We start from the raw sequence: 9,701 nt of genomic DNA, 5'->3' as shown, positions 1-9,701 counted from the left end.
AGACCAACCCAACCCCCCCCCCCCACACTCACCCATACATGACTAAATGGTATATAAGCTTTTGTGTTAAAACTGTAAACATATATAGTCCACGACGTCTTAAACCGAATTAGGGCGAAAGAGATTGTCTGAACTTTGATGGGCTTGTCAACGAATAATGAGAAATGTAGTTTACCAAGTATATTTATCTTGTATCGGATATCCACGTAGTATGTAATTATTATTGAACTAAACTGACCCTATACGTTAGCTTGCTTATACGCCTGGGGAAACAATATCAGAGAATGTTGGTATTCGACACTCAATCTACCAAGGGAGGGTCGAAACTGTAGGCAAACTTTCAGAGCCGTAGATAAGGCATTGCAAACTATCTAAGCGTAGCGCCACAGTGGTGTTGGCGCGAAGCGTATAAGAAAATTTTGGCCGAAAATGCCTCCCAGATCGCTGGACATGGCACTCCCCAGGCCTTGTAAGTTGCATCTTAGCATTTTCTCTTTGAAATTACTAGCGGTATCATAAAAACATTTAAAAAAATATGCTCAAGGGGGGGGGGGGGCGGCTGCCCCTTCGCCCCCCCCCCCCAAGTTGCCTACGCGCCTGTCGACACCTCATTTGTCTTCTCTGCCGTAAATGAGGAGACTGAGAGAGGGTCTATATGGAGCTATTTTCTCCCCACCCTTTTCAAAATACAACAAAATCGTTTCTAATTAGTAGGCCTATATGTTTACTGACTATTTCAATTGAAATAGTCAGGCTCAATGTTAACCTTGAGCCGACCTTTGACTTTTCAGTCTCAAATTCTAATCAAATGCTTCAATATAGTTTGAATATAATTATACTGAACTTTAAGAAAAGGATAATTCCAGTTTATCACCGGGTAGTTTAAATTTATATAATCCCAGTGTATGTTTATAATATCATCATGTGTTTTACATATTATGTGAAGTGTTCATGCGCGTGTAGTCTCTAATCGTACACTATACGTAAAATATGAGATTTCAATTGAGAGAATATAGCCTACAATATAGGCTTCAAATGTCCGAGAGATAGTTATACTCATATCTTATAGTATCGTAAATATCGTCTTTTATCAAGTCGGTTCCTAATGAGGATTAATTTCGGAACAATTTCAATTTTTGCATGGTTTACGTTAGTGATATAAATATTGAAATAACGGAGTGCTGTCTGTTTATTGTAGTACATTTTGTAAAGGTTTATCGTGCGAGCTTAGTCATTTTATTTGCTTGATATTTTTTGCAGAAACATAACTTTGTTCTATTGACATGTTTAAAATTGGGTATTTATTATTCAAGACATACGCATCCCACCCCCCCCCCCCCAATTATTTTTGTAATACTAACATATTTTCTAAAATGCTCGTTGTATAACGAGGGAGCGAATCATAAACTCACTGAACATCTGTCTTAAATATTGGGAAAATCCGACAGTATTCGAAATAAAGAATACATCCCTTTTTTGTAATTACAAAATAGCAGCTCTTTTTTTTAATAGACGATGTGTTCGCCAGTAGAATATATCCGTTTAATGAACGTTCATAATATTTGGAAGTTTCCCAGCAAACACAAAAACGTTTTTAAAACGTTATTAAAACGTTTCGTCTTTTGTTTTGATGGTGTAATAATATATCACGAAAACGTTATCAGGCTATTATTTCATAACATTTTTTTTCGTTAAAACATTAATTAATATAACATTAATATCTCATAAAAACGTTATGCCGACGTTTTTATAACACCACATTTAACATTATAAAAACATATTTTAGAGGCTCTTTTAAAAATGTAATGATAGGCCTAACGTTTTGTGTTTGCTGGGTTATTGGTACAAATATGGTCAATATTTTCTACGCTGGTATTAATATAGAAGGAAATCCTTGTCTATAGGCCTACTTATCTGACATTTCAAATCAATTTAAAAAATAACATATCGTTTTAATATTCTTCATTCAACATGATATTAAGTGCGCTCCACCTATTAATAAGTAATAACTGTAGCAGGGTTGAGCCTGTGGTAAAAAAAAAATACGGTTCTTTGCAAAAATTGCGGTATAGGCTTCAGTTTGCGTATGCTACAGTGTGTTAGGATAATAGGTTGTAAATCTCGGAGGTAGAAATTTATGAAATCGCGGATAGTCCGCGAATTCGCGGGAAAACGGCTCATGCCTGCTATACTCGTTGCGAATGGTAATAGCGGTGTTCCAGCAATACTCAATAACTATATAGAGCACACATTGCGCTTGTCTTGGTTGACACAGGTTATTACAATACGTTCTGGCATGCGAGACAATTAACATCATTTTTACAACTTTATAAATACACTTCAGGTCATCCGTTGTTTTCAGGAACATCGAGGATATTTCTGATCTCTGGAGATAAATTTGAGTTGTCATTCGTATTATACCAAGACATTCATAAATATGGAGCCTTCCGTGGCTTTTCGAGCACTATTTGCATTCTTGTGCACATTCAACCACTATCGCCCTTTACGTCCTCGGCAGAAACATTTTACAGTTGTTATATATCGTTGCGGTCGCGTTTCTTGCTTGTTCGATGTTGTAATCTAAACATGGCTAACATGTTTATACATGTTTCTTTCTTCCTTGCTGGATTATATATATTTTCCCACAAAAATTAAGAAAAGTTTTATTACTCGATAACCCGTTTTACAATTTCTAATACAACATTCTTGTTTTCAGTAGCTTATCAGTTTATGCAGAATATGGCGACTAATAAAAAAGTAAATGTATTTTGCGAGTTACAATTCTTCTTTCATAAATTCCCTCTTTCTTCTTTGTTAAACTTAACATAACTGACGAGAAACTGTTGATGCCCCCCCCCCCTCCCTCTTTACCCCACGAAAATGCTGGGAACGGATCAACGCTTCTGCGGTATGTCTCGAATATGTATGTAATTTACTGAGAATGCCCTCCTTTCATAAATGTTAATAATGTAACTGCTTTCTTGCAAATAATTAATAATGAAAGTAAAATCATGCTCTCCAATATAACACGTTGATTTAATATTTTGACCGCTATTTGTGCCGCTGAATGTGTGGCTGAGAGTGCAGCTAGCTTCCGTTCTTTCCAACGCTGTTGTTTATCACGTGACGTCAATACGAATAACTCTGCCATAAAGACTTCCACATAGCTGTAAGTTGTTTGCTAAGAACATGATTGTATTCTTTGGATTTATTTTTGGTAAATTTTAAAAGTAGAATTTCCACTTATTTGCCACAATGATACTGTTTACTATATGCTATATGCCAGGTACTTTAGAAGAAAAAACAAATTCATGCAAATTATAACCAGAATGCAAAAATGCATTGTGGTTTCGATGATATAACATGAGAAGTTTTCTTCATGAATCTGACGTAATGTTTAGTGAGGGTGTACATGTTTACAAGGGTTTCACGATTTGAATGACCTTTGACCTCTACCAAAACAATAGGCTTCTTTAATTCAATGTGGTACTTCTATATACTAAATTAAAGGTTGGCTCAAGCTTCCCATCTTGAGATATCATGTTTACTAGGTTTTCACAATTTCACCCATGGTGACCCCAAATAACCTTTGAACTCCACCAGAAATAATAGGCTTCTTGTACTCAATGTGGTACTTTTACACATTTAGTATAAAGTTGGTCCGACCTTCCCTTCTTGAGATAGTATGTTTACTAGGTTTTCACATTTTGACCTCTGGTGAACCCAAATAACCTTTGAACTCCACCAGACACAATAGGCTTCTTGTACTCAATGTGGTACTTCTACACATTTAGTACAAACTTGGTCCGACCTTCCCTTCTTGAGATAGTATGTTACAAGGTTTTCACATTTTGACCCATCGTGATCCCAAATGACCTTTTAGCTCCACCAAAAACAATAGACTATTTGTTCTCAATGTGGTACTTCCACACACTAAATATGAAGTCTGCCCATGCTTCCCATCTTGAGATATCATGTTTACAAGGTCTTCACAATTTGACCCTGGTGACCCCAAATAACCTTTGAACTCCACCAGAAACAATAGGCTTCTTGTACTCTGTACTGTAAGGATTCTGAAGAATCTATATACGATAGTTATGTTCGCATTGTGAGCTATGAGATACAGCTGATGCATGCGAGCAGTTTGTGAACGACTGATTATCGAAGATCACGGAACCCGTAAAATAAAATAACAGACACAACCAGAAGAATCGTGTTCATCTTTATTTATTGTTATTCTTAGTACCTGAAGGTCTAAGCGCATAACACTACATGGTGTCAGAAGTGAGCGATTTTAAGCGGAAATTGGCGAAAATCCTTGCTGGTAAGTCAATTTTTATCGACTGTCTGGAGAACGTGTCTGGAGAGCGTGTCGAAGTGAACAGGGTAACTGTACGGTACATACAGCATTGTTATATTGTCTTGGTAGGCTACAAAGCTGCCGTGAGTTACATATATACCGTTGGGCCTATACAATAACATTAACGCTATTATCTGGGCACTAGTATTAACTGCCGTTCGTCACAAATATGGCCACCCAATTCCAAATAACCCCACCAGGGACATTTTCCTTCAAAAGTGAGGATTGGGAGCAGTGGATCAAACGATTTGAAAGATTTCGATCAGCGAGTGGGCTTTCAGAAAAACCATCAGTCACACAAGTGGACATGTTGATATACTGTATGGGGGAACAGGCGGAAGAAATTTTCAATAGTTTCACCTTTCCGCCCATTGTGGTTGTCACAGAGAGTGAGGGAAGTCAGAGTACACCTCAGAGTCCATCCTATTCAGACGTGAAGGACAAATTTCAAAGCCATTTTATTGCTCGTAGAAATGTGATCTATGAAAGGGCCAAATTCAATAAGAGATGTCAAATGGAGGGGGAGACAGTGGATGAATTCATCACTGGGCTATATAAGCTGTCAGAGCATTGTAATTACGGAACGCTAAAAGAGGAGCTAATTAGAGACAGACTTGTAGTTGGCCTTCGAGACTCCAGATTACAGCAGAAACTGCAGCTAGACAGCGCCCTCACATTAGAATCAGCAAAGAGGACGGCAAGACTACACGAAGTTGTTCGTAAGGAACACGAAGTTTTGACAGCTAAGGATCAAGCGCTGATAAACCAGACCAGCAGAAGGGAAAGCAGTCCCAGCACAAGGAAGTGTGGAAAATGTGGTTACAGTGCTAACCACACTGCGTGTCCTGCTAAGGAAGACAAGTGTAATAAGTGCAAGAAAATGGGTCATTGGGCAAGGTGTTGTAAAACAAAATACAAGCAGCATAGGAATTTTAGGAAACAGTCACAGGACCAAGGAAACCCAAATCTAGTTAAACCTAAGCCAAGAGCGGTAAAATATGTAGAAGTAGATGTCTCAGACGAAGACGATCCTGGGGAGATCAACTACATGTTTATTGGTCAATTGGACAATGGAAGAGCAAAGACAAAATCATGGACAATTGATGTTTATGTTAATGATGTCAAGGTAAAGTTTGCTATTGATACAGGGGCTGATGAATCAATCATTCCTGAAAGTATGTACAACAAGCTGAATTTAAACACTAGTTTAAGTAAAACAGATAAAGTTTTACATGGTGCTAATAAGTCTAAGCTGGAGTGCATGGGTAAAGTTGACGTTGATTTTCGAGCTAATAACAGATCCTCCAACCAATCTATGTATGTGGTCAAAGATTGCACCACAGCCTTATTAGGCAAACCAGCTATCGAAGCATTAGATGTAGTGAGAATTGTTAATAACGTAGAGGTGGAGAAACACCATCCAAAGTTATTTTCTGGTCTGGGGGTTATGAAGGGCGAGTACAATATCAAGCTTGCAGAGGGTTATGTGCCACACGCAGTCAATGCACCTAGAAAGATAGCATCAGTTCCTTTGTACAAAATAATTAAGGGTAAACTACAAAAACTAGAGAATGAGGGAATCATTTTCAAAGTAAATGAACCAACTGAGTTTTGCTCACCAATGGTCCCGGTCCCTAAGAGGGATAAAAAGGGAAATGTGGTGGACGTCAGAATATGTGTTGATTACACAAAACTGAACCAGTACGTGAAAACAGAGAAATTCATGATACCAAGTACTAGCGAAGTACTTAGTAGACTACCTGGGGCTAAGATCTTTAGCAAGCTTGATGCTAATTCATGGTTCCACCAAATTCCCTTGACAGAGTCATCCAAGCTTCTAACCACATTCATCACACCGTTTGGGCGATTTGCCTATAGTCGAATGCCATTTGGCATAACATCTGCTCCTGAGCATGCACAAAAGAGACTTGCTCAGTTACTAGATGATCTAGAGGGTGTTGAAGTGTTCATTGACGATATCTTGATTCATGCACCAAATCAGGACTTGCATGATGTTCGATTAGGTGAAGTCCTAAATCGATTAGATAAAGCTGGCATGACTCTGAACAAGGCTAAGTGTGAGATAAGTAAGAAATCAATTCAGTTTGTAGGACACATTGTTTCAGAAAATGGTATCTTACCTGATCCTGAGAAAACCAAGGCACTGAGAGATATGCCTAGGCCTGAAAATATTCATGATGTACGTAGATTTTTGGGCATTGTGAATCAATTTAGCAAGTTTTCACCAAAATTATCGGATCTCAGTCAACCCATTAGGGAACTGCTACAAAAGGACAAGCAGTGGGTATGGAATGAACCTCAAGAAAGGTCATTTAATGAGATTAAGTTAGAATGCCTAAGCGGCACATGTCTTGCATTGTTTGATCCTAACCTGGAAACAAAAGTGGCAAGTGATGCTTCAAAACGAGGGTTAGGTGCCTGCTTGTACCAGAGGCAACAAGGAGGGGAGTGGAGACTAGTATTTTGCGCATCAAGGTCTGTTACCAGTGCTGAAAGCAATTATGCTCCCATCGAAAGGGAAGCACTTGGTGTTACCTGGGCTTGTGATACATTTGCAAACTTTCTTATTGGTATGAAGTTCAAGATTGAAACTGACCATAAACCACTAGTCTCTCTATTGGGTCTGAAAGATCTCAATCAGCTCCCACCAAGGATACAAAGGTTTAGAATCAGGTTGATGAGGTACAACTATGACATAAGTCATATCCCAGGGAAAGAGTTAGTTGTCCCTGATGCACTCTCTAGAGCACCCTGTGGCGAAATATCTATGAGTGACAATCTAGAGGGGGAAGTGCAGTCGTATGCCAATTATATCATATCTGAGTTGCCAGTTAATAATTCATATTTGACTAAGATTCAACAAGAACAAGTGAATGATCCTGTATGTGTCAAGCTTATTGAATATTGTACAGATGGCTGGCCAGATAAACCACAATTGTCTGGGGCTTTAAAAGGTTATTACCCATTTAGGGGAGAAATTACATACAACAATCTCCTTCTAAGGGGCCCTAGAATCATCATCCCTAGCTCGTTAAGGTTAGAAGTCCTAGACTTCATCCATGAAGGGCATCAGGGGATTGTGAAGTGTAGAGAGCGTGCAAAGCAATCAGTGTGGTGGCCGGGTATCAGCTCCCAAATAGGTGACCTAGTGTACAAGTGTCACACGTGTGCCCACCAGGCTCGGGAGGTCAAGGAGCCCATGATGCCTTCTCAGTTTCCATCACGCCCATGGGAGAGGGTAGCAGCAGATTTGTATTATCTGCAGGATAGTACTTACCTATTGGTAGTGGATTATTATTCAAGGTACATAGAAGTAGCCAAGCTTACTTCCACATCCAAATCATCTGATATTATCATGCATTTGCAGTCCATGTTCAGTCGTCATGGTATCCCAGATGTATTCCGTTCTGATAATGGACCACAGTTCATTAGCAGTGAGTTTAAGGCATTTAGTAAGAAATATGGATTCACACACATTACTAGTAGCCCTTTGTATAGTCAGTCTAACGGGGAAGCTGAACGAGCTGTCCAAACAGTGAAAGGATTAATTAAGAAGTCAAAAGATCCTTATCTAGCACTTATGGCATACAGAGCTACTCCCCTAGCAAACGGGTATAGTCCATCTGAGTTATTGTTTGGTCGAAGGATAAAGACAACCTTACCAGTTGCTCCTTCCCAGCTGGTACCCCAGATACCTGACAAGAACAAACTAGAGGCTTTTGAAATGAGTAAGCGTCAATATTTAAAAGACAATTATGACAAAAGCCATAGAACCAAGTCTCTTGAAGAGATACCACCAGGTACACAGGTTTTTATTAAAGACATGAAGACTCATGGGGTTGTAGATAGATTATTAGAGGAACCCCGTTCATATCTGGTGTCTTCACCAAGGGGTAATCTGCGTAGAAACAGGAAACACATCATCAACTGCAATCCTTGTAGTCATGATGGAAATCTTGTTGATTTTGAACCAAACATCAGTCAATATGATGAAAGTACTAATGAGCAAACTGAGTCACTAACCTCAGGTCCTATTGCTCAACCATCAACACAGACACAGAGTGAAACTTCTAAAGAGTTACCAAGCTACTCTCAAAGTAGCTCACCTAGACCTAAACAATATAGAACTAGATCAGGTCGATTGGTTAAACCAAAAACTTGGAATCTTGATTAGGCATGTTGTATGCTTGGGTTGGGGATGTACTGTAAGGATTCTGAAGAATCTATATACGATAGTTATGTTCGCATTGTGAGCTATGAGATACAGCTGATGCATGCGAGCAGTTTGTGAACGACTGATTATCGAAGATCACGGAACCCGTAAAATAAAATAACAGACACAACCAGAAGAATCGTGTTCATCTTTATTTATTGTTATTCTTAGTACCTGAAGGTCTAAGCGCATAACACTACATACTCAATGTGGTACTTCTACACATTTAGTACAAACTTGGTCCGACCTTCCCTTCATGAGATAGTATGTTTACAAGGTTTACACATTTTGACCCCTCGTGACCCCAAATGACCTTTTAGCTCCACCAAAAACAAAAGACTTTTGTACTCAATGTGGTACTTCTACACACTAAATATGAAGCCTGCCCATGCTTCCCTTCTTGAGATATTGTTTACTAGGTTTTTACAACTTGACCTCTGGTGACCCCAAATAACCTTTGAACTCCACCAGACACAATAGGCTTCATGTACTCAATGTGGTACTTCTACACATTAGTACAAACTTGGTCCGACCTTCCCTTCTTGAGATAGTATGTTACAAGGTTTTCACATTTTGACCCATCGTGATCCCAAATGACCTTTGAGCTACACCAAAAACAATAGACTATTTGTACTCAATGTAGTACTTCTACACACTAAATATGAAGTCTGCCCATGCTTCCCATCTTGAGATATCATGTTTACAAGGTCTTCACACTTTGACCCCTGGTGACCCCAAATAACCTTTGAACTCCACCAGAAACAAAAGGCTTCTTGCACCCACTGTGGTACTTCTACACATTAAGTATGAATTGGTCCGACCTTCTCTTCTTGAGATAGCGTGTTTACAAGGTTATCACAATTTGACCCCGATGACCCCAAATAACCTTCACCAAAAGCAATAGGCTGCTTGTAACATATGTGGTACTTCTACACAACAAATATAAAATTGGTCGGACCTTCCCTTCTTGAGATAGCATGTTTACAAGGTTTTAACAATTTGACCCTGGTGACCTAAATGACTTTTGACCTCCACTAAAAACAATAGGCTTCTTGTACTCAATGTGGTTCTTCTACACATTAAATATGAAATTGGTCAGACCGTTCC

This window comes from Apostichopus japonicus, chromosome 17, assembly GCF_037975245.1.
Source record: "Apostichopus japonicus isolate 1M-3 chromosome 17, ASM3797524v1, whole genome shotgun sequence".
In the NCBI taxonomy this organism is placed as follows: Eukaryota; Metazoa; Echinodermata; class Holothuroidea; order Aspidochirotida; family Stichopodidae; genus Apostichopus; species Apostichopus japonicus.
Note: the sequence above shows the minus strand (reverse complement) of the source record.